Raw genomic sequence first — 26,556 nt, forward strand, 5'->3', positions numbered from 1 at the left:
TTTATCCACTCCTTAGCTCATGCTAACTTTCTGCTTGATGTTACTAATACTCAAACTTCCTGCTTGGCAGAATTAAATTTGGCCCTTTTGTGCTTTTGTCTCAAATATTAGTGTTGAATATTGGTTAATTAGGGTCCAAATTGTTTCTCCTCCTTAGGAAGGGTGGCTGTATTCTTACAGAGCTTCCTTTATTTCCTTCCCCGATGCCATTTTTTTCTTAGAATAACCAAGCAGATTTAGCGTTTATATCCAGCAGAATTCTTTGATGTTTCTGTGATGTGGCTGACACCTCTTCCTAGTTTCTAACACAGTTGTGGGCTTTAACACGATTTTACATGCCCTTGGTCTTTTTGGTGGAAATTTAGGAATGTTAGCAGAAGATGCCTTCGCTCATTTTTCCCATCCAACTTTGCATGGATGTCTCATATGTGACACTTTGATTCCTAAAGCAACTCAGATTCTAATCCTGTTGAGATACTTTCCTCATAGATTTTTCCCACCTTTGAGCATCTGTCAGAACACCGTTTATGGTTATAGGTACCACAGCAGCAGATTTGCAGTGTCCTTTATAAATATGTATATGGCTGGAAATAGACGCTGTTTGGGCCAAGGCATGCTCTGGAGATGGAAACAGAATATCTGTTTGAACAAAGTATTCCCAGCAAAGGTGTCTTCACTTAAGTCTGGCCTTGTTACCTTGCCAGGGACCGCAAAATCTGCAGTGGTGATTTCCTAAGTATCTCACAGTTTGGCAAAGTACGAACGCCAGGAAATCATCACCGTGCAAACTGTCAGTGTGAACCGTTTAGCCCCCATCATTTCTAATCGATTTTAGGAGCCCTCTTTCTCTGAGCCATCTCACCACCCGCTAGCCCCACGGCCCACTGGGCACGCTAACCTGCAAAGCTGCATCTGAGAAGGGAGAGTCACATCTGAGGAAGGCAAAAGAGGAAGCTCCCAAAGAGAGAACTTAAAGCTATTCACTTTTGAAAAATTGAAATCTGTAAGATCAAAGACCAAACTTTAGCAAAGCGTTTGTGGAGGAGCAAACCTAACTCTGCAAAGGAAATAACCCCGTACAGGACGGCTGGTTCCCTCAGGGCAAGGATCACACAGATTGCGTCAACTGTGGCGTTTCAGTGCTGAAGTAGTCTTTGCCGTGTAGCACGTGCCCAAGGAAATGAATAAATCACTTCAACATTTTCTTTTTAATAGTTCTCCTTTAAGAGTATAGTGATTAATACCCATGAAATCTAGCCCAATTAAAAATGTTTTGTTGGGCAGAGTTTATGTGACTAGAGGTAAAAATTTTCCCCTTAATTTAATGTGTCTACCAAATAAAAGTTTAAAAATGTTGAAAGAGTAGAACATAAAAGTGAAGTTTACTCTATTTCGAATGATCTGTTAAGTTCCATTGTACGCAACACTTGAGCTTTTAAAATATTTCTAATATTCCTCATTTTATATTTGAGAGGACCATGTGAAATCTAAGTACTAAGCAGACGAAGTCATACCTACTTTCAGTGATGTGGATCATGAGATAAAGAGGGGAAGTCGTCCAAACTGATAACCTTAAAACCCCACGTGTCCTATCCTGAGTTCAGAATAAGTTATTGTTATTATTAATGACAGACATCCTCTGTTACTCACTGTCTTTCTGCTTCCTCTCTGGAAATGCAAATTAAGGCTAGTTCAAAAGAAACAAAGAAAACTATACTAACTGAAAATGGTACTAACGAAGTAAAAAAAAATACTAGCAAAAGTATCTAGCCCCAGTGTATCTGCGTTAAGACCTAGCTACTTGTATGGACCCTGTCTTACCAACTAGATAATGACCTCCTAGGTTGGTTCTAACACAAATATCGTGCAAACTACCTGTGTAATTTAACATTTTTCTACCAATACAGTTTAAAGAAATGAAGAAACAGGTGAAATTAATTTCTAGAATGTATTTAATTTAATCCCAAATATTGCCATTTCACCATATTCTACTCTCTACATTTACATTTCAAGGAAGTGCTCCATCGTGACAGGTGGCTAGTGGTTAGAGAACTGGGTGTTATAGACCTGGAATGTTGCCTATGGCAGGGACCATGCCATGCTCAGATGTATATTCCCTCCTGCCCAACACAGCAAGTACTCGACAAGTATTAAATGAATAAATTGACTGAGCTGCTGAATAAGTTGCTGGAAGAATATCCTGCTTGAGGTCACTGGGCTTCTTCCATTTTTAGGTTTTCAGCAATTTGAAGGAGTTTTGGTCTTTGTCTTCAAATATTTCCCCTACTTGTTCTCATTTTTTTTTTATCCTGGGACTTCAGTATCATGTACGCCAGACTACTGGACATTACCCCACATATTTCTGAAGTACATTTTGTTTTTCTCCAATTTTTTCTCTATGTTCTTCTAACTAGAAAATAGTTAACACTGTATCTTCAACATCGCTGATTCATTCTCCACTCCCCTAAATTTTACATTAAGCCCAGTCAGTGTTTCCATTTTAGTTCTCATAATTTTCGGTTCTAGAATTTGCAATTTTTAATAGATAGCATTTCCCTGCTGAGATTTCTTATTTGTTCCCTTAGCAAGAAAATATTTTTTTCATTATTTGAACATATTTTCCATAATTTTTTGGAAACCTTACTTTGAAATATTTGTTTGCTAAATTTAATATGTAGGCTGTCTTGGTGGGGTGTATTAATGACTTTTTTTCTTGACTGTGAGTCATGGTTTCCTGTTTCTTTGCATGCTGAATAATTTTTGATTGTCTAGGCTTTGAGAATGATACATTGTAGAGATTCTAGATTCTGTTACCTTCCTGTGAATCGATGGTGCGATTATAGGGTGATCTACCTTGAACTTGAAAAGATGTCCTTTTACACTTTGTTGGGCATATAGAAAGATTGCCGGAAGTATTTCTTAAGCTGCTCTAATTTGGTGGGGTTGAAACTCCAAAAGCTATCTCCCTATCTCTCTTTCAACTTTATCTGGGCAACACCAAGAAAGACTCACTTGTTAAAACATAAATAAGAATATGTCACTCCCCTGCTTAAAACTCTCTAGTAGCTTCTAATGGCTGTGAGAATAGAATCCTTCCTTCTTACAATTGTCTACAACATTTGAGTGACTTGGTTTTTCCTACCTCTTTCAGCTCAACACTTCAACTTTCTCACCAGTTTCCTTCTTTCCAGAGCCTTCCCTCAGTTCCTGAAAAAAGCCAGGCTCACTGCTGCCTCAGACTTTTTGCACATCTGTCTCTTCCAGATACCTGTATGGTTGGACTATTATTCAGATTTCAATAGAAGTTTGTTCTGAAGGTCTTGCCTAACCTCCCAAGTTCACTCCAGACATTCTCAATTATATTGCTCTGTTTTCAGTTTCTTCCTAGCAATTAGTGTTACCTGGAATTCATTTATATTGTTATTTGTTTACTTTGTGTCTCCCCCAAACTTGAAAATAGATTCCATGAGGGGAAGGACCTTGTCTGACTTAAATTCCTGGCACCCCAAACCGTATCTGAATCACTGTGACTGTTCTGTGAATATCTGTTGAAGAGAAAATGAATTCTCTTCTATTACCTTGAAAATTACCCAGTTTGGATCTACATTATGTAATATGTTATTATATATAACGAAGTCAACAAACGTTTGTTACGGTGTAGATGCACAACACACAGGGATGAATATAGGTATAGGGTGTGTACATGTGTGTGTTTATAATCAGCATGATAATGAGCTTACTTCGAGACTGGAACACTGGTAACTATCCAAAAAACCAACACAGCAACATCAGAATTGACTTCTCTCTTCCCCCTGCCCCATGAGTCTTGCTTCTTCTGAGAGAGAAGGAGAGGTGTTAGGCCTTTTTTATGCTCTTGACTGCACTCTGCCAGGAGTTGTCCTTCCTCACTGCAGCTCGAACAAACTGGGGGCAGACAAAGAGGTATTTCCTTTCTGGAGTCCAGGTGTTTCTTAATGTCTCGACCATGCTGAGGTCTGCAAAATGCCAAGGGGCTCCTGCTAAATTGCTGTCAACAGCCTCACTTGGAAAACATCCTGCTCTTAGAAAAGCAAACTGGGGTGGGGTGGAGCCCATGGGATGCCCCGGGTGCTGGAAAGTTAGGGAGAGGTGACCCAGGAGAAAGATCTACCTCTCAGCTCCCCCAGCACTTGCTGGCCGGGAGTCTGGGATGTCCCTGCCTCACCTCTCGGCCCTCAAGTTCATAGCTAAGGTCGGGTCATGATGTCTCTGCTTAGTCTGAGGCATTGCTTCTATTTTTATACTTTATTAGTAGCTTCACAAGTAGCAAGAATTCTGGGATTCTGAGGAATATCAATGCTTGGTAGGAACTTCTGCCATCTTTGAGGCCCCTCATTGGCTTAATGCAGATTTTTTTTTTTTTTTTTTTTTTTCAGTTTCATTTAACTGTGCTTCACAACACCTGGCTGGTTGGACCCCTGTCAATTTCCCCTAAGCCTAAACAAGAAGGTAGGGCACATCTACCCTGCTGTCAACAGGCAGGTGTGATCTCAACGTGAAAACCCAGGAACTACACTCCTTGTTTTAGCCTCTGTGATTGATGATCTGCTACAAAAATCAAAGTGGGCATAATTATTTCCTAATACTGGCTCCTGCAGACTATCTCATTAACCTAAATCTCTGCTCAGCCCCCAAGGTCTGCAAGCCCTGTGATAATTCAATATATTTTCTAACCATGAAACAATGTCCTCTTGCCTCATACTTGACATAGTAATACCTGTGAAATTCCTGTAGCAAACAGCTTATAGCAGTGTTGCCCAGACCTGCTTGATCTTGGCAGCCCAGTCTCCAAGGGACCTGGTCTCAGCTGCTGACAAGTTTTCAGTCTAATTATGAGCATCAGAGACTTCGGCTCCATTTCTAGGAGGGACTCTGATTCCTAAATAAACTGTGAGTGACAGATAGGAACGACAAAAACTTGTTTCCAGCCTATAAATTTAAAGTAGAGTTTCTTACACTCTTTCATTCTGGATATGTCACATAACACTGCCTAAATCTAATTCAGCTGTGTGTGGGGCAGGGTGGGGAATAGACGACGAAATTTGAAACATGGCTTTTGTGTATATTCAGGAAAAAATGAGGTGATTATCAACCAGAGGCCAGGGACTGCCAAATCTCATTTCTTGACGTCTCAGTGCGCAGCTCAACCCAAGATTATCCCATGTGCATCTTTAGGAATTGCTTTAAGATCCACAGTGGAAGATGAGCCTTTAACCAAGGAGAACAAACCTCATAAGGACATCTGATTTCTTTTTTTTTTTTAAATCTTTTTTAACTTGAAGTACAGTCAGTTACAATGTGTCAGTTTCTTCTGGTGTACAGCACAATGTTCCAGCCATGCATATATATACATATATTTGTTTTCATATTATTTTTCATTAAAGGTTATTATAAGATATTGAATATAGTTCCCTGTGCTATACAGGGAGAAATTTGTTTTTTATCCGTTTTTATATATAGTGGTTAACATTTGCAAATCTCAAGCTCCCAAATTTATCCCTTCCCATCACCTTTTGAGATTTAGGTATGTATTTAAAAGGTAAGAAAGCCAGGGAAATCAGAACAAAGATGAGGTCTATAAAGAGGTTTTGATGATTATTCAAGGAGATAAATCATTCAGGATGTTTAAATTGCATTTTTAACTTTGAGAAAGTGTGACAAAGTTCTGTTGATTACAAGAGGGTTGATTTCCTCTTCCATTCTCTGTCTAATACATCAAACCCAGACATTGCTTTATTACAGTGCTTGCAATCCCTATTCCAGAATAGCTTCCATAATCTTCTTATTCTAAGGTGGTTGCCGTCCATTCTCCTGAAACCATAAATCAAGCATCCTGGAAAAGGTGATGTTAGAGGCTACCAATTCAGTTAGAGTTGTAGGTAGGCAAAGCAGACAATAGCTCTTAGATCTTAATATGACCACAATAAAACAGGGCTCCCTGGGGACTCCGTATGGTGATGCATCAGAAACTATAGAGATGTGTTTAGCTATTTCTCCTCCTCCTTAAATTTCTACTCTTGGATACAGCAGGTCAAAAACTGGTCCTTTTCTCTTTGCACACAATCCTTTTTAAGACCTGATCTGCCTCTTCCATTTCCTTCCTTCCTTTTCAGGGCGCCTCATCTGAGCCCCAGCCAACCCGAAGGCCATCTTCCTGCAACAAATTCTCACCTTGGGAGGAGAAACTGCCTCCAGCTTGAGCTGGTTTTCTTAGGAAAAAAAAAAAAAAAGAAGAAGAAGCAAAGGAAGAAAGAAAGAGAGAAAAAAAGAAAGGCAGGAAGGAAGAAAAGAAGGAAGTAAGAAGGGAGGGGGGAAAAGCAGCCTCCTTGGAATTTCCCAGCTTCTACGTGTGAAGTGGAGTTTAGATGCTGGCCGTCTTGAGTCAAGCATAAAGGCTTTTCTTACAGACCTTTTGCACAATAGTGAGAAACCCAATTGCTCCCTCTGCCCAGAGGTCGCCCTGACTGGGAATATTTTCTCCTCACTCAACTGTGCTTTATAACAGCATATTTGTAAAGCAACTGTTTTCTCTTCTCTTTTTATTTTGCAGCTGATGCTTTCAGGAGATTGGATAAGGTAAATACACAAGTACAAAGATACAAAACTAAATTCTAAAGTTTTACAGTTGGCGTCCTGGCTCCTAAGTGGATTTCAAAGTTCAATTACAGACCTGGGTTTTCTACGCTCCCCATAGGGTCTCTGTTAACTGATTCTGCTTCTCTGAGATTTCACAGAGAGGCAGTGAGGTTCAGTGGTCATGAAGGCAGGTTCTGAGACATCCAGCTCCACGCTCCCTGGTAGGTTATTCAGCCACTGCTCTGTGCTCCGTTTCTGTTGATGTCAGTTGGACAAATTGGCATCAGGAGGGCTGCTCAGCTGCCTGTGATGAGATCCTCGGGGGCCACCCCTCCCCATCTGACTACAGATGAGGACTCATTGCTAAGTTAACCTGAGCATCTCTCTTCCTTGAAATCTTCAAGATCCTAAGACACTGTTGTTCACATGAAAATATCTGGAACGCACTCAGACTCTAGATTTTCTTAAGTGTATGAAACCACTTTAATTTTACCAGAACAGCTCCCCCCAAGATTGATCAGAATGTAAGTGAACTATCCTTGAACATAATTCTGATGTGTCATAATGTGATTTATTTGTACATTTAAGGATACATTATAGATTTCTCCAAAGAACCTAGAAAGTGATTTTCTCCCAGTTCCAATGGTTTAAAATTTTTATTCCCTAAAGAATTCTAGCACCCTGGAGGGGGAAGTTATAATGCTTTCATTTAAAGATTCCACATTGGCCAAAAGGAACTGATGTAACTTTCTTATTTCCTAAGATTTTTTTTTTTTTGGTAAATTGCACTTTTTATTACATGAAAATTTTGTAAAGAAAAAAAAATCAAAAGAGGTAGAAACTAGCTCACCTACTTTCCTTTCCCAAGCATACATTTTTAGTGTCTTGCACAATATCTTCTCTGTCCCAGATTATTTTTAGCAAAAGGTTTTTTCAATTTGATGTATAATTCAAGATAGACTATGAACTATTTTCATTGTTAGATTACATACGGATAGACTTCCAGAAAAATTATCGTTAACAAATGGTGCTTAAATAACAATTTTTTAACAGTAAAATATGAGACTCTGATTAATAGCTATTGTTGAAATGTCAAAACATGTCACACTCTTTTCACATCTTGTAGTCTGTGATTAGCCCATTTGGAGGAAAAATATGTCTCTGATATGTTGTCTTTGACTTACAATTTTTCCAAAGATTATTTTCAATCATATTTGTTCCAACTTTCTGCTTAAGTGAAATTGTCTCAGAAATTAGATTAACTAAAACATCAAATGCCTGTTTAGATTAGGAATTTGCAAAAGCAGTGTCTGGTCACTGTGCCTTTTAATTCAATCAAATTCAGTGCTATACATTAATTAGAGTCACCTGAGAAAGTTTAATTTTTTTGGTGTTATTAGTGGAGGAGCCCAAAGATTTTTAACTTCATGGGACAAGAGTGGGGCTTCTAAAAAGAACCAAGATTTGACTGATTGACTACTGATTTTCCCTAAAAGACAACATTGAAAGGTTAGGAGAAGCTGTAAGACCAGGAGTCTGGTAGTACATTAGTTTATATCTTTTTATTCCATGAAAGGTTTAAGGCTAAACAATGGTACAAAACTCCCTTATCTCCTTTCTTATGTTTGGTCTTCCTATATATTTTCTTGAATTTGGTCTGCCCAAATTCATGCAGGGCCTTCATTTGTGAGCAAGCAGACAGGGCGACAAACTTCACAGAGAAACTAATGAGCCACGTTACTCTAAGTGTGAAACCCCCAGACAAGCTTCTTTATGTGGAAATCTGGACCAGAGTTCTTTATACAGTTAGCTTAGGACTTCTCCCAGTAGAATCTAAAGGCCCTGTGAAGGGTGACAAGCCATAGAAAACACTACGCTTCTGATTCCAAAACTGAAAGTCTGGAGAGGTCAACGTCCCATCCTCTGCTGATGCAGAAGGAGAGAGACAGTCTTTAAGGAAAGCAAGAGTTCCTAACCAGGCTTGGAAGTGTGGATGGCCTGGGCAGAAATAGCAAAACCCATACTCATTGTTTTCCAAATTATTTGAGTTCAGGGGCATTTTGCTCATCCAAAGGACACATTTCTGGCAACCGCCCCCAGGCCTGGCACATAATAGATGCTTTGTAAATATTCAGGGAACTGATTGGCAAAGACGGCAATAATAAAATCCTTGAATTCACAGGAAAAGAAGCCCTCTTTCGAACCTCTGATAAAATCCCCCAGATTTACCATGATGAGGAAATGAATTTTTTAAATTTAACACATTTGGTTATCTCTGTCCCGAGATTACAGAAAACAATCTTTTAGAAAAAACCACCAGACTCTTGTGCTGATAGATGATGCGGAGAAAAAATAGCTGCTATAAGACCCAGAACTAGAAAAACGGGGTCTCATTGTGTTCACAGGAAAACTGAAATAACTCAAATTCACCACTGCATTGCCTAAGAGAAGTTTATGGTTTGCTTAGAATACTGTGCTTAATAAGATGGGAAAATATCTAATGTGCATTTTAAAAGATGTGACTTAAATATCTACATGGCTTAAATATTAGAGTGAATAAAATCTAAGTCTTGATTATTTAAAAATTTTAATTATGGGAAGCAACTCATTTTCTGATAAAGCTAAATAGGTGAAATGAGTCTTTTTTTCCTTTTGCTATGTAAAACTATGACTCCTGGCCCCGGGGCAGGTATATACTCTCCATGTTCCCACTGAAACATAATAATTGCCACACTTCCTTCTGTTACTGTTCTAGCAACGGATTGAAAGCCAGTCAGTGTTAGCTACCAACTCCTGGGGGCTTCTGACGCTTGCATGCTGACTCTGTAATTAAAAGCCTGTGCAAGGAAGCAACTGTCAGCTCAAGCCTTCCCTCCTACTGTTGGATGTCTGTCAACTCAAGGATTTATTTTTTTAATATGAGAAAATGTCAGTTGCCGTCTGAAATAAATTTTTTGATGATTCAAGCAAACATTGAATGCCTGGTGGTTAAATAAGAAAAATACAAAAAGTACAGCATTGCTTTGAAAGCAGCTCCCTTCACATTGGAAAAAGGATTTTACCCAAGAACTCAGCATAGATCATAAACGTTACATATTTCCAATTTGTAAATGAAGGAACACATACACAAGTGTGTGTGTGTATATATATATGTATATATGCAGTATTTTTAAAGCTTTTGTCTTATTTTATTGAGGAACTGAGCAACCAACTATTGTAAAATTTTGTAAAATGTGTGACGCTAATGTGGTCATTGTTGAAGTTCATGTCAAGAATTCCATTGTCTTAACCGAAACCCAAACCTTTGACTTAAAACTCCACTTTCGCCATTTCCTAGTGTGCTAGGCAGTTGGATAGGGTTAGTAATTCTAATAGAAGAGCCTATTAAATGATCTCTTATCACTCCATCTGTTTCTGTGAACACAAAAACATTTTTATTAGGAAAACACCCTGAAGTTTGGTTACAAAGATGATATTAATTCATCACGAGTTTTAACACTTGATCAAACAACAGAAAGCCTATCCTGATTTCATGCCAGAATAATAGGCTAATGTTTTTTAATTCAGAAAAAAAAATAGTTGCCATGTTATGAATATATGCCCATGGTAGTATTTCTTTACCAAATTCCCTCACGTAAGTTTGAGTGTGCCTTATCTACATTTGTTTATATAAGCCTGACCTATGATTTTGATAGAAACAGAATAATGGTAATAGCTCATTTCATTCTTGTCATCCCATCAACTAAAATTTCAGCCATGTAGATTCCCATTAATTACTTCTGGGATTCCCATGAATCATGTCTGTTCTCAAACAATTCTAATTCTGTAAGACATCGCTGCTGCCCCACCACATTTCTTCCCCCTAAAGCCTTCCCTAGAAAGGACCAGTGAGGCCACCAGATACCAGTGTTCTCACTGTGCTGTGACTTGACCATGTCATGTGTTCTTCCTGAAAACGGGCCATTCTGGTGCATTTCCCTGCTCCCAAAGAAGTTTTGAACAGAGACATATAGTGCACTGTCCCTGCCTCTTCCTCCTTTTCTTCCCCTTCCTGTCTGAGCTCTTCCAGCACCAGCACCTTCTTGTTCTATTGTCAGAAACAGAAGGTCTCATGCAAAATGACTAATCCAGATTAATCCATCTATGGTTTGCTCCAAAAGGCTTTTTGACATTTTAAGTCACAGGTAGGATAACCTGTACACATTCATTTCTTCCACAAGCATTTATTAAGACTTCTCAAAATTTCTAGTGCATCAGTTAAAAAAGGCTATAAAGGATGAAAAGTGATGACAGGATGTTAGGAAAGAAAAGCATGCTAAAGCAAGAGGAACATTACACTCATTCTTCTTCCTAAACTAGATGAGGAGCAGCGGGGTGTACATGTGTGATGATATCCACTACCTGCTTTTATGAATTGCCTCTAGATGACTTCATTATAAACCTTAACAGCAAGAATTCCATCTTTATTTCATAGTTTTATGAATATATCTACAGACCTATTTGAGGAGTACACTCCATAAATCCAGTTAATAGCTAATAACTCACTAAGATCGCTCAATGCTAAAGAAGGTGGCACATGCTAAGATTTTGTTTGCAGGCACTGAAATAAATTACTACATTTTGATTTCACGCAGCTAGAGGTAAGGATTACGAAGATGCTAAGCACCGTTACTAATCTCTTTCTTGCACAATCAGTAAGTACATTTTCGACCTCCTGCCATATATAAGAAACTATATTAAGTATTTTGATGCATTAAAAAATGCAAATAATGTCACTGATTTGAAGATGACATCTAGTTTGGGAAGAAAATCATATATGCAAAAATAAAAATGAGATCATATGCTATATTTTAAGTTTGTAGAATTGATAAAGCTATGGAAATTTAGAGTTGTTTTTTCTTTTAAATGAAAAGCACACCACACTTAGACAAGAGCATAGACCCTTGATTAGTAACTGTTCAGAGATAAGTTTTGTGGTCTTAAACTTTTACCACATAATCTCTATGTTGAGACTTTGTCATTGACATAAGAATATCATTCCTTTTGAAATAAGAACATGTTTTCTTTGAAATACATTCCCGCTGTCTGTCTCTTTGTTTGTTTGACAGGTAATAAATGCACTTGGTAGGGTATTCAAAAGGTAAAATATATAAACAATGGAGGGTAAATCCCAATCTCTTTTCTCTTCCATAGTTACCAGGCCCCCCTTCTCTGAGATAAAACTTTTACCAGTGACTTGTGCATCTTTCTAGAGAAGTGTTATACCTTTGAAAATCATACATACATACTCTGCTTTTTGATGTAACTAGCAGCAGGCTAGACACACTGTACCTGGTTATTCACTAAATATCATAGCTTAAAGTTTCTATCATATCTATGGTATTTCCGTATCAGTCCATGTAAAAGTGGATATGGCATAATGCACTTAATCAGCCCCCACTGAGGGACATTCGTTTTCCTACTCTTGCTACTAACAAGCAATGCTTTCATGAATATCCTTGTATTACATTTCACACAGCGAGAGGAATTGCTGGATTAAATGGAGGTACATTTTAAATTTTGATAGATGCAGTCAGTTTCCCTCCAGCAATAAATGTCTTTAATGGCAAAGACCTGATGAATTCTCTTTTTCTTTAGGGATGTAAGCATCTTTGTGTTATGAAGTAGCATTTAAGATGTAAATTTATGGAAAATCTATTTTTTTTTAAATATGGAGGGGGAAGGGGGAAAGGAAAATTACTTGTTCCCAACTATTCTACAAAAATTTACTCAATCTGCGGATGTTTCTGTGGATCATCAGATTCTTCTTGCTTTTACTCTGATTCATCATCATTCTTGGGATAGGCTTTAGACTTCAAAGTACTGCCAAGTGACTTGTATGAAGGGTCAGTAGTAAAGCTCATGGTGGTCAAGAAATACCAGGGACACATATATCTTCAAGGAAGCGGAACATCTGTTTCCTTATGCAAGAGCCAGGAAGTTTAAAGCCTTACGTTTTAAGGCTTTATCCATAACCAGAGTGGCAAAAGCCAAAATTATTCAAGACTTATTTTAAATGTAGTGTTTGTCTTTAAAATTAACCACAGGCCACAGGGTACAATAGTCAAGAGACAGATACAGGTGACAAATATTGGGGGCTTTTATTTTTAACTAACACTGAAATCTTAAGCAGGGTAAATTGGAAAATTTTCTGTCTATAAGATCTATAAATATGGTCTAACTTTTCTGAACAATTTCTCAAAGTGTTTTTTAAGTCACCAAACAATATTGGACAAATATTTATTGAGTATCTACCATGAGTCAGGCACTGTTGTATTTAGATGCTGAGCACAACAATGAATATTTCATGGCCTCTGACTTCTATTTGTCGAGAGCCTTGTACAGGGAGAACAATACTTTAACAAAAAAGCAGTGAAGTGTTACAGAAGTGTTAACAAGGATCAATGGGTATACAGAGGAAAAGATCAATTACATTGGACAGAGAAGGAAAGACTTCACAGAAGAGACAACGCTTGAATTGAGTTTGAAAAGACAAGTTGATATTCAACATGCGCACTGGAGATGTGGATGACATGAGGACGTAGGGGCCAGGAGGATGGAAATTACATATATTTCTTGAAGAAACTTCAGAATAGCCAGAGTGAAAGAGAGACACAGATAAAATGTAGATGCAGATATAGATATAGAAACACACAAAAACATATATTAGTATGTTTTACATATATGCACATATATAATACATCATATATCTATGATATTTATTGCCATGGATTAGGGAGGGTAAGGGAAAGAGCAGAAATGGAAGGCAGCTCAAGATAAATTTGGAAGGGAGGGCATAGACTGGGAGAGCTTTGTGTGACATGTTACAGTATTTTGACTTTGTATCCTCTAGGCCAAAGTTTCCCAGTGTGCCACATTCAAATTCTAGGTTGAATCTGTTATAGGCACACATTCCAGGAACAACTCAGCTCTCGAGAGACTCGCTGGCCAGTCACTCAGGACAAGTAATCTCACCCATTTACCCCAAGATACATGTCATTTTCTATGTGTGACATGATAAGGGAAAAGCAGAGACATACTCCACTAGATAGTAAGGAGCTATTTAAAACTTTAAAACTAATAAATTACATGCAATCTGAAAGGCTCAGTAGCAATTGCATAAAAGATAAAGAAGGTTTAAAGGTCAAATACAGAGTTGAGAATTGCTAACAAGAAGGTACCATTAATAGCTCCAAGGAGGAAAAAGGATGAGCCCACATTTTGGTTCCGCTGACTAAGGGAATCATGATACCTTTTACTGAGTTGAAGAATAAAAGATAAGAAAAGGTTTTTGTGAGAAGGAAGAGTGGAATGTTGCATATCAAATGCCACTGGGACAAATACTGATACATGTGCAATGTTAAGAGAAATAGCAAATGTTACTACTGGATATATGTGTACTTAAAATCAGGTAATGGAAACTATAGATACAATTATTCTGTTCCTGTTAGAAACCGCCCTGATTGTGAATCACAAATACAGGGAAAAAGTGAATTGAACAAGATAGAGATTTTTTCCCCCGAGATAGCGTGGACCAGACTGGAGCTGGATACGCCAGGACTTGATGCATCCACTTCAGGTGTGACCAGTGACCCAGGCACCCCTAGGCTTTTCCACGGCACTTTGCTTTCTGGTGGTTTCCAGCCTTAAAATCACCACAGGGTCATAAAATGACGGCTGTAGTTCTACCCCAAACATCCACAATCCATGAAGGAAGAGGAGCAGGAAGCGAGGATAAAGGGCACTCACCAGCTGAGTTTAGTCACTCTGGTAAGATTTCCCGCACATCCTAGACAGTAAGTTCTGTCCTATACCTGGGTGATCAAAACCGTGACGCGTGGCTGCCTTCGTCAGCAAGGAAGCCTGGGAATGTGATTTTTCAGCTGCGCACGTTGCCATCCCAGTTGGGAAGGAAAAGGGGAGATTAAACACTGACTGTATTACTAATAGTCCCTGGCACTCAACCTACATTGATTAAAAAGAGGAAAAAATCAAATGAGCACTTATTATTAAAACATGCCACTCCACAATTACAAAAGGGTTTTTTGTTGGTTTGTTTTTGCACTTTTCAAAGCACTTTCTCGTACATTAGCTCATGTGATCCTCAAAACCACCCAGTGAAATAGATAAGAAGTAAACGTTTTCTCGGTGATTTTAAAGAAGCAACAGAAAAACAAGAGCTAGTAAGAAGTGAAAATAAAATGAAAAGCCAAATTTTATAAGATTAGGATTTCTGCCATGGTAGCAGGGAACAAGACTGATTGTTTTTTAACTGAATTGACAAGATGTTTTTAATATTATGTTGGCTCAGTTTCTCCATCCTTCAGAAGGTACAGGAAATTACTGGCTTATTTTCTGGTTGATATCAAGTTGGAAAAAAAAAAGAGTCTACAATTTGCCTAAACAATTCAAAGGCTATTATTAGGATGGCATCACAAAGTCCCTTCAAATGGATGCAATCAAGTGTGTGTGAGGGTAAGGAGACATCAGGAGAATGAATGATCAGACAGCTCGCTCTCACCCCTTTACTCTCGTGTGTGTCTTACTCTCTTGGGGAGGGGCTTTGGTAACGCAGAGACTTCGTTTAATCAAATGTTACCATGAGACACAATTGAATATGTATATTGTAGATGGCCCATTCTCAAGAGACTGGAAAAAAAGAAGCCTCTTGCTTTGAGGGGTGCTGAGAATCCATCACTGTCTGGCCATGGGAACTGTCCTTATCCACAGAGATGGTGAAACTTGCCTTCAGAAAAACTGGACCTTGTATGAGTGACAAAAGTCTAGAGAAGTCAGAGAGACTCAGGTGGAAGAGAAGGCAAGAGACGGGAGAAACAAAGTGGGTTCTTTCTGGATTGCCAAGTGTCAGGAGAATTAGTCTCCGTGTCTATGGTTACAGCCAAATTATGGTGCTGCCTCCGAGATTAGAGGTCCTTTCCAGCTGACACTTAATTTAAACATCTTTGTATACCAGGGAGAGAATCTTCAAACAAATTAAGACTTGAACACATGACAATGTAAGGAGGTCACAACATGAGAAACAAAACTATGAACAACCTCCACTCTCTTAGTCAGATTGGAGCTCAGATATCTCTCTGGAGTTTTTCAGAAGCTTGCCAGCATTTATAGAAGAAGGTCAGAGAAAGTTTAGAGAAATAGAATAAAGAAGTGTTGCTTAGGGGCCTTTTAATTCCAGAAAGAGGGGGGAAAAGGTAACTCAATTAAGTTTCTATCTTTTTCCCAGTGATATTTTTTTTTGCTTTTGCCTACTTGTGATGTTTGCTTGCTGGTAAACGTGCCTTGTAAGTCCAGTTTCTTGGTTTGTACTCTGGCGTTCCCACTGCCAAGTGTTAGTACAATGACAAAGTTCGCGGAATATTGCATTTCCTTCCAAAAAAAAATTTTGATATTCTTCGTCTAAGCAATTGCTCATTAAATAAAAATCACTTACTATGGTCATGATTATTATATAAACAATCCAATTTTTGACATTTCTGCTTCAAAAACATATCCACCAATCACCCTACTCTTTCCAACACTACTCCTTTGATGACTCATACGTTTCCTTTCCAATTATCGTCCTATTTACCTTTTAAAGTAGTACTTAGTGAAAAATATTAATGCTATGACAATTTTATGAACATAATCCCACACAAAACCTTTAAGACTTTTATTTCCCATGAATCTCCATTGTGACAGTTTTCTTCACTTCTTGTGAAATCTATCAATCTATCAACCAAGAATTACAGATGTTTTTTAGGAATTGGAGCCATTCCTTATACTTATGTGTCCTGCACCAGCTCAGAGACAACACGTCCAGACTCCTCTGAGCTGGCCACATCTCAGTGGTCAGTTGGGTGCATCACACCCTACGGCTTTCTGTAGTTCCTTAATAATGATAATTGCATTTTTTAAGTGGTAAATATTCTTGACAGCTCAGGTAACATTTCTGGGTTTTTTTTTTTCTTCTTATTGTATGTGCTTTTGGCAGGATTTGTATCATCTCTTTTGGGGTTTATTTGTTCCTTCTGCCTTCTATTTTCTTCTCCTACTTCCGACAGCCGGGAAATATAGAATGTATCTTTTACTTTCATTCTCGAAATTTCAGTCCTTCACAAAAAAGTGAAGAGAAAAATGTCTGAAGGTAATGAAAGGTACTTTTTCCTTCACCCACTGGGGAAATTGAAAATGTGACCTCTCTGAGAGACAGTTTAAAGTCTGATAAAATCTATGTCAAATTAAGTGATCCCCCATCCCATAATTGCTCATCAAGCGGTTGAACTCAGTCCGAATTACTCCAGGGCTGGCTTGTATTGGACAATTTACAAATACTCTCTCCTTTTTTCCCTGTGAATTACCCCTTAGTTTCAGCCCCATTACTTCTCTATGTCATTTTTTCAGCTTTCACCCATTTGCAGATCAAATGACACATCAGACACCAGGAATCTTGAACACCAATTTCAAGCACAGTAGGTTGAAACAAAGAAGGTCATAGAAATGTCTCCTTCAGCTGAGAAAAGCATCTTCATTTTTATGCTGAGGAGAAAGTCCGTGTCCTATTCTGGGTTTAGATATAAGTAATAATTTAACCTGCATCCAACCTCATTTTGAAATTATTAAATAGGGATGAATAATCCTTTTAGAGTGGTTGTGAGAGTAGACAAAGGTCCTACTGCATGATCAATTAAAGAGGTTATAATGAGGATACTAGTAACAGGAAGCGAGTGTCTGCCTAGCAATTGCAGCAATGCAAAGGGGCTTCACATGCAGGTTTCCTGTATGTGTATTTCCTAACTTGACCTCACAGCAAATCAGGAAATAGCTAGCTAGTGGATACCACAGATGAGGAAACTTAGAGACTTCAAGTGACTTTATCAAAGTCACACACTTCAGGATGAATAAAAATTTTGACTAAAACAGTCATCCGATTCCACTCCCCAAACTGCCTTTCTATGCATTTAAAATTAAAAATAACATAAAATAATATTTAACTGTCTGCTTCTCTTCCTTCATAAAAATGGTATTTTTCTGATTATTGAAAAATAGACTCTAAAAATGATAAAACTCTTACAGGCCAGTCTCTCACTCTACCCATAAATCGTTTCCACAGCGTATCACATCCTCTGGATTCTTCTTCAGTACCAATGCCAGGGAGCTTTCCGTCTTGTGTATGCCAGCCTATTCCATGTTAGTTTGAGTTGTCCTGTCTTCTATGGAGCCAGTATCTTCTTCCCTTCAGCTTCCCAGCATCTACAGCATTTGCCTTTTCTATGTAGGGCAGTCTGCCTGGCATTTGGTTATGTTCTCCAGACCCTCTGACCCTAGCCCACTGGATAACAGCCTTATGATGGTTCTACATATATTTTTAAAAAGTTTCTTTTCTGTCATCACTTCTCTCTGATAAATTTCTCCAAATCCTCACATGAGACAGTTAACTGGTTTCTCTCTAGCCTTGGCATCTTTTTGGACATTTTCGAATTGTCAAAAGAGCATCTGGTTGACATCTCAGCTCTCTTCCCTCTAGGACATCAGAGGAGTCACTCAGATATTTGAAGCCTTCGCCACCATCTCCTGCCCTCCGTGGAGGGATGAGAAAACTGAAGCCCAGAGAACTAAGTCACTTGTCTGCAAACACAAAGGTCGTGGCTCAGGACTCCTGGACAGCCTCCAAGGAGTATTATTCTATTGCTGTCATGAGACGAATGATTCTTCCTTCTTAGACCTGCAAATATGAAATACTGATAACTCACTAGGATGTTAAAGCAATCACTGAAAGAATGCTTTCGAATTCCAGAGAAAATTATTTGCAAGACTATTGTTGAATCTCTGCTGTTGACCTGTGGAATGACTAAAGGAAATGTCTTCAGTGTCTCCCAGTTACTAAAATTAGGCTACAAAGGGGACTGTAGAGAAGAGTATGATGTGTTTACCGTGTATCTCTAAGATCTTGGTACAAAGAAGTAGTAAATACACAGACATTTATTAACTGAGGTATAGGGTGTTTTAATTACTCCTCAAGCTTTCTGGCTAATTGAGCTTTCATCTCCTTGTATGATAACATTGCATAAGATTTTGCCACAGAAATTTTCTTTTATGTGTGTATAATTACGTGGTTTTCTGTTTGAACAATGTGTTTTTAGAAATATGGTAATTCTATAAACTAAAATCTGACAGCAAGATAACCAATAACAACATTAATACATTTTAAAGGGAGTTTAATTAAGTCGGCACACAGGAAAAATAAATCCTCTAAATTTTACATAAGTAGAAAGCTTAAGGAATTAAGAATAGTATTAACAACACCAAAATAAAGCAGTCACAAAAATAAGAAGTCTGAGGTGTTTCTGAGAAATAACAGAGGATTGAGAAGTATTTGTGATGGTCACAGTTAAAATGCGATAGTTCGCCCATTCACTGCTGCTTTATCATCTTCTAAGGTGGGCCAAGATCACTGAAATTTCTAAAAACATGTTGATTTTTCTCTTTTATCATAGCAATAATACCTATTCAACTTAGAAAACTGGGAAATATAGAGAAACATATCCACAAAAATTAAAATTACTCCAGCTCCATTACCCAAATGTGAGTAGTAAAAGTTTTGCTGTATATCCATTCATATCCATCTAAATATGCCTATAAGTATTATAACATGTAAATTTGAATTTTAGGGTCATATGGCATATAATAGAGTGTAAATTTTTCTTTCACTTATGAAAATAACCTTAAAGACTTTTCCATATTTTAAAATATCCTTTAAAAATGATTTTACTAAGATACTGTTGGTACATTATTATGGTTATATCAAAATGTGTTTAAGTAATTCTCCTATGATGCATTAAGTTGTTTCCGTTTATTGTGATTAAATTCCTTTCTGATAAATAATATAATATGCATATTATACATATATATATGCATACATATTCTGGGGACCAAGAGGTTATAGCTATTTTGAAGTTCTTTGGTGCATATTACTAAAACGTTTTACAGAATTTAAGGATCTGTACTCCCAGACAAATATGGAATGCCTATATTTTCTTAACTCTTGTTGTTTTTAATTGTTATTACTTTTAAGCTACGGTGGTAGACCAGGATAATGGTTCCAAAAAATGCCTTGGGGCATCTCCAATCCTGTAAATGTGTTACCTTACAGAGCAAAAGGAATTTTGCAGGTATGATTAAGTTAAGCTTCTCGAGGTGGAGAGATTATCCCAGATTGTCCTGGTTGACCCAATGTAAATCACAAGGGTCTTAATAAGTGGGAGACAAGAGGAGGCAGAGAAGGCAGTGTGGTGACAGAGACAGAGAAAGAGAAGAAGATGTAGTGATCGAGGCAGAGGGGGAAGAGAGAGGGATCTGAGGATGCCACACTGTTAGCCTTGAAGATGAAGGGGCCATGAGCCAAAAAATGCAGGCAGCCTTCAAAAAGCTCAAAAGGCAAGGAAATGGATTCTCCCTGGGAACCATCAGAATGAAGGCCACCTTGCAGACCCATTTTAGCCTTCTGACCTCAAGAACTGGAAGAAAATGAATGTGTGTTGTTTTAAACCACTAGATAAATGGTTTGTTAAAACAGCCCTAGGAACTAATAGAGCTACTTTCATTAATTGTAGTTACTATTAAATTATCACACTTTATATTTTCTGATTTATGAATTGCCCAAACCAAGAAATACAGCCTAATCTTTAAGACTATAAATACATTTGTTTTTTCACTTCTACATTCATGAATGCATAAAATGCTTAACGGCAGTCAGAGCCCAACTGTGGTTACCACCCAAGTTAATAAAATCATAGGCCTTACATCAACAGAAGAAACAGTTTTCATTTACTTACTAGGAGACACAGAGAGTCAAAGACTGTTAGCTCTCCAACAGAATTAAAACCTATATAGTCCCACAAGAGCTGAACATTTTTTTTTTCATAAAGACTCCTTCAAAGTTTTGAAGAAGTGATGTACATTGAGGTGAAAGTTTCATTTCACTTAACTTGAATTCAAATCATAGTGATGTTAAAACAGGGCTTAGCCAGCAGAATCATAATTGCCTGCTGTAATAGACATGTAAAGAGAAAAATATCATCAAAGCATCTCCCAACTCTAGGACAGGTAGGGAGACTGGTGAGAACCTAGGACAGAGTCACGCTAGATAAGAGGAGAGGCAACGAGCAGTACTTTTCAGGCTTTCCTCATGAAACATAAATGACATAGGATGGTACCTCCTACAGCATCCGGCCCCTGTTTCACAGGCACTGAGTGTAGCTCCCAGGCAGGTGCACCTGGAACAACCCCACTGCAGAGCATCAATCAGCACCTTGCAATGCCCTGCACCAACTTCTTTTAGGACTTTGTCAAAATAGGAGTGACACCCTACTTGAGCTAGGTCCAATTTAATTGATTTTTTAAAAAATTAACAATGAAATGGAAACTTCTGGATACCGAGGAATGGAATTCCATTAAAGGGATTTCTCAACTTACGCTTTTCAATACCTACTAAGGCAATTCAAAATGACATCTCACCATCTATCTGTCTCAGATTTTTGAGCAAATGTTATGTTAGTCTAAGTTCTCCAAGAAGTAGACATCAGGATGGGATTAAATGAATGTAATATGGGAAATGCCTATGTGAACTAAATAAAGAGGGAGTTGGAGAAGTCTGGGAGAGACTAGGATGGAAGTCTGACTTCAGGTGAAGGAGAGAGCTCGTGTTTGTCCATCCAGCCATGACCCCATGCTCTGGAAATAAGAATATCTGGTTCTAGATCCCAACTCTACTCTGCTAATTAAAAGTTATATGACTGTGGACGAGAGAAATGTCTCTAAACCTTAGTTTCTTCAGCCCTTGAACAGGATGCTAATAGTGTTCCCCTGCTAGAGCTGTGCTAGCAAATGAAACAACGAATATAATTCATTACTTGGCATAAGCCAAACTTTCAATAAACATAGCTATTGCAAATATAACTTGATTAGTGCACCTTTTTTCTAGGTAAAAAGAAAATGGGTTAAAAACAATATTTCTCTTTTGAGATGCAGCACAGGCTAGTAAAGGGTGACATACAGATATATAAAAAACATGAGCTTCGGGACCCTAGAGATTGGAATTTGAAGTCGCATTTCAGCCCCCTGAAGCTTACCGACACATTGCAAATTAATTAAAATGTCTGAGACCCTCCTCATCTGTAAAATAAGGGCAATGATAATATTTATAGCACACGGTTGTTTCAAGGATTAAATGAGGTAATAACTGTGTTCGAAATGCCTACCCAGTGCCTAGCACATAGTAAGAACACAATAATGTTAGTTATCAACAATTGTTCTGTATTATATAATATTATATATGATATAAATACTTTGAAGGCTGGAGAATTATATAGGGTCATCAAATCCTAACGCCAGGCACTGCAAATTACTACCCTTAATGTTTTCATTACTTTTTAAGAAATGTTTTCCAATCTCTTTTCTTGTGTTTATTCATTTCTCAGGGACTCAGGAATCACGCTCGTCATCCTCACCAGCAACAATGTGCCCATCGTAGTGGTTTGTTCCTTCTACTTAGATTCTGCTTCTAATCTGCTAGGTTCTTGGTAACCAGAGATTCAAATTTAACCCAACTGTGTATAAAACAGTAATAAATATATCGTGAATGAAGGTCTGGGAGATTTTTCCTTATGCAGCGTTGAGCTTGAGTATCAAAAAGTCGATGAGAAGCATTTTACTTTCCAAAGGCTATCTTCACATGCCTCCGGATTCTGTATTATTCGCCCATCAGAACTGAGTCTCGGGCAGGTTGCTGTTGATAACTGCAGTCCTGTGTACATAAAAGATGCCAGTAAATGGTCATTAATGGAAAGAAATGGATTAAGTTGAAATTTAGTAATATGATGCCCCTTCTTTCAGTGCAATAGTGTTATAGACTCAATGGTCTATAAATGTTCACATTCTTTTATTTCTATAAGTCACCCCACATATCTGGTCATGTCTTTAGTGACTGACTTTTCACCTTTTATACCAACAGAAGAATGAAGACGGTCCTGGCACATCCTTTGTGAGGACCCCTTCCTGTGTCTGATTAGACAAATGTTGGAATATGAACCCCCTTTAGTCACGGCAAACGTGTCATATCTCTCTGCTTATTTGGCTTTAGAAATGTTTGTGAAGTGTAGGTCTGGGTGTCCTCAGCACTTCATTTCAGTTCTTTTCCAAGTGGCATTTAATACTGATCAGAAGTTTAGAATTATCCTTGGCCCATTGTGTTTCCATGGTTACAGGTCTGTGTTGTTCATCTTCCGAATTCAGCCTCAATGACTTACGCTGTCTTTGTGACCCCCACTTATTAAATCTTGATTACTATGTTCTCTCCGTGTCGGCCTCTTATTTATACACTAACAATCGCTTCTAAAGGAGGCAGTCTTCTGACATTGTGATTGAAGCACCCGAACACAAACACCCCTTTTTCGTTATTTCTCACCTCTCATGACAAAGTCCACGCTAAAATAACTGGCCCCTTTTCAAGTTACTCTAAGGGAAGCAAAATTTTTTAAACCTCTTTTAACAATGTTATTCTTTCACAATTCTCTGCAATGTATGATTAATCATCCACTGTTCTAACTTCTCATTTGGCAAAACTATTGTTGGTTTGTTTGCTTATTACCAGGGTAATGGACGGATTAATGTGACATAAAAAATCAATGAGATTGTGCTACCAGCTTAATAGAATATTACACCACTAATTAATAGAAAATATTTTGAAAATAAAAATGTAATTCAATTCATTTGGAGTGCCTGCCACCCTTTGAGAGAATATTTGGGAAAATCTTAGATAGGAATATAAGTAAAATAGAGAAAATTGAAGTCGATTATCCAAGGAAGGTAATTGAAAAGCAGTCTGTGTCAGAATTAGACATGGTTGCATGTAACAACAGTCACAAAAATAACAAGAAAAATAATAACATCTTAAGGAAAATATTTCTCTCACAAAGAAATTCTAAAAGCAGGCAGTCCCTGGAAGGGACGGCAGCTCCAAGGCCATCAGGGACCCAGACTTCCTGTATTTTGCTGCCTCAGAATTCTTAGTGGGCTGATTTATGAACCAGTATGGTTACTGGAGCTCCAACTTTCCTATTCACGTTCCAAGCAACAAGGTGGAGAAAGAAGAGGATCCCTGGATATTCCACTCATCATGTGTTGCTTACATCGCTTTGGCCAAAACTTAGTTACATAGTTACATGTAGTTGCAAAGGAGTCTGGGAAATGTAGTCTTTTAAATAGGCTACAAGTGGCCAGTTAAAAATCAAGATTCTGTTACTTCAGAAGAAGCAGGGAATGGCTGTTGAATCCAATTAGCAGTCCTTATCATAAATTCAAAAAGTACCTGACATAAAGATATAAAGAATGCAGTGGACAATAGGCAGAACAGATAAAATCATATTAAAATAAAGACTGTAGCACCAATCACACACATGCACACACACAAAAGAAACAATTTCAAATTCCTTAAAACAAAGGAATATTTGAAAAATTAAATTTTAATCTTATCCCCCTTCTCATCTCTCACAGTGTCACCTGTATCTTCAGTAGGCCATTTGAAAGTAAAGAAAATTAACATTTATTGAGCATTTACTAAGTGCTAAACATGAACTAAATTCTTTACGTGAATTTCTTTTAAACCTTCAAGTCAACCTTTCGATGTGGCTATAATTGTGTTCTCATTTCATAGACAACAAATTGAAGGAGATAAGTAATTTGACCAAAATCATAGATCTACTAGGTGGTGAAGCCAAGACTTTAACCCAGTTAATCTGACCAGGGAATGCTGTTCTCGTTACACTGCAGCATTCTTCACTCACTATAATTACCATTTGTCTCTTGTGCTACTTCTAGATACAAATCTTGTTTCCCTCCTCTTCTGCTTTTTTACATCCAATTACTCATTTCTTACCATCACTCAGTAAATGATCTAAACTTTCTACTTAGAAGTAATCTGGGGTTAGTGGGCTCATTGTCTTACTCTGCCTCCACATGGTTCCTTGCAGAAAGAAAAGGCACTAAATAGTTAGGGCACAATAACAGAAAGTAATGGGTGATATACTGGTGAGTGGCTTCAGAAAAATGGTGGAGGAAGAAACAGATCATAAAGTGTGAGCAGAAATAGAAAACAGAAATGTTGAGCAAGTCTACACCCTGGAGTTTTGCATTAAGACATTAGGGGTTGAAAAAAGGCTACCAGGGTTTGCAGGATTTTGTGCAATTTTGATTCCGATGGTTTAGTTTTTGTTTGTTTTGATTTTTATCGTTGTGAATGTTTGAGAGTACAGAAAGCCTCTGAGGAGACAGAAAAATAATATTGATTAAGGGAGAGGACAAAATATGAAAATAACTCCAGAGGGAAGTGGGAAAGGGTGAGATGAGGGGGCAACATGAAGAGCAGATTCTCAGCGAGGAGAGAGAAATCCATTTTCCTGAGCTGGATGGAGGGATAGAAGCATAGGCTCCATAAATAATCTCCTTTCCAAAGTTGGGCAGGCACTCTTGTTAGTTGAAGCATTGAAAGTAGGAGACGAAATTGAATAAGAAGGAGTAAAAGAGGAAAATGTTGCCGTTGAGCCATGAAATGACCCACGACCTAGACATAGGATGGTAGGCACACAAAAATCCTCAAAGAGCATCGCTACAGATGGGCAAGTCAGGATGAGAGCAAGAACAAACCCGAAGGGCTAGTGAAGAAGTCATCGGCATGTGTGTGTACATGTGTGAATGAAGCACTACACTGTGCACCAGAAATTGACACAACATTGTCAACTTCAGTAGAATAAGAAGAAGGAGGAGGAGGAGGAGGAGGGGGAAAGGGAGCAGCTGAAATAGATGACGATACAGGGTGCTGAAAACCAAGCGGGTCAGGGATCTGCAGAAAAGGACTGAGGGGATTGGGGGAGGTGAGAGACAAGTACCCTGTGGTTAACATTCCCTAGTCAGGTCACTGCATTCCGAGGTAATTTGAAAAAGCGTGCTATTTTAGCAGACGACAACGGAAGAGGAAAAGAACACCCTGCACAGATCTAATCTCTGAGGATATTCAAAGCAGCAGCATATTGTTTATTATCATATTTCATAATCACAGAGTCATTTTTCTCCAGTACTCCTTTCACTTTCCTCACCACCACTCCATTGTACTTTCATGATCCTGTTTTCAGATTTATCTCTTTGGTTAAATGAAATCTTGAACTATTGCTCCATGAAATGATGAATGATTCAGTATGTACTCTGGACACAAGGCCACACTGCCACCAGTGACAACTCTTAGCTGTATTTCCAAACTACAGTCCTCGATCTGGTCCCTCTGTGATAATGAGCAAATATTTACGAGAAGTTAGAAAAAGCCTTTGAAAAGTTTAAACTAACATTAGCAAAATTTAATATAGCGTTCAAGAAAATATTCACTGGGCTTATTTTGATCCCAGTGCACAGAACAAAGTTTCTGCCATCATGACATTTACTTTCTGGTGCAGAGAGCAGAAACTAGACAGATAATTTAGTATATGGTATGCAAGTTGGGAATAAAGGGAGGAGGAAAGGAGAGGACAGGTGAAGGACAGCTCAGGAAGGAGGAAATGCAACCTTATATAAGGGATAATGGAAAGCCTCCTTGTGGGGGCGATATTTGAGCAAAGGCCGGAAGGACTTGAGACAATAAAGTAGATACGTGGGAGAAGATGTTAAATGGGACTGGGAATAACAAATTAAAAGTCCTCAAGAGGCTCTGAAGTTGGAGCCTCCGTGGTCAGAGAAATGATGGGGCTGGGAGCTTGTGGGGGCTTGCAGACTGTTATAATATGAAAAGCCACTGGGTGATTTTGTGTAAGAGGAATAACACGGTTGGGCTTACTTTTTTAAAAGATCACTCTGGACGCT

The 26,556-nt window shown here is 38.2% G+C and overlaps 1 long non-coding RNA gene across 1 annotated transcript; it reads right to left on the reverse strand.

Annotated features, from left to right (window-relative positions):
- Nucleotides 1-3,482: 3,482 nt before the first annotated feature.
- Nucleotides 3,483-23,380, reverse strand: LOC116665102. The gene is made up of 3 exons (XR_004321677.1): nt 23,371-23,380; nt 22,915-22,918; nt 3,483-3,568 (listed from the first exon to the last, which is right to left on the reverse strand). It is a non-coding gene; the product is annotated as an uncharacterized LOC116665102 (long non-coding RNA).
- Nucleotides 23,381-26,556: the final 3,176 nt, after the last annotated feature.

This window comes from Camelus ferus, chromosome 7 (genome assembly GCF_009834535.1).
Source record: "Camelus ferus isolate YT-003-E chromosome 7, BCGSAC_Cfer_1.0, whole genome shotgun sequence".
NCBI classification, from domain to species: Eukaryota; Metazoa; Chordata; class Mammalia; order Artiodactyla; family Camelidae; genus Camelus; species Camelus ferus.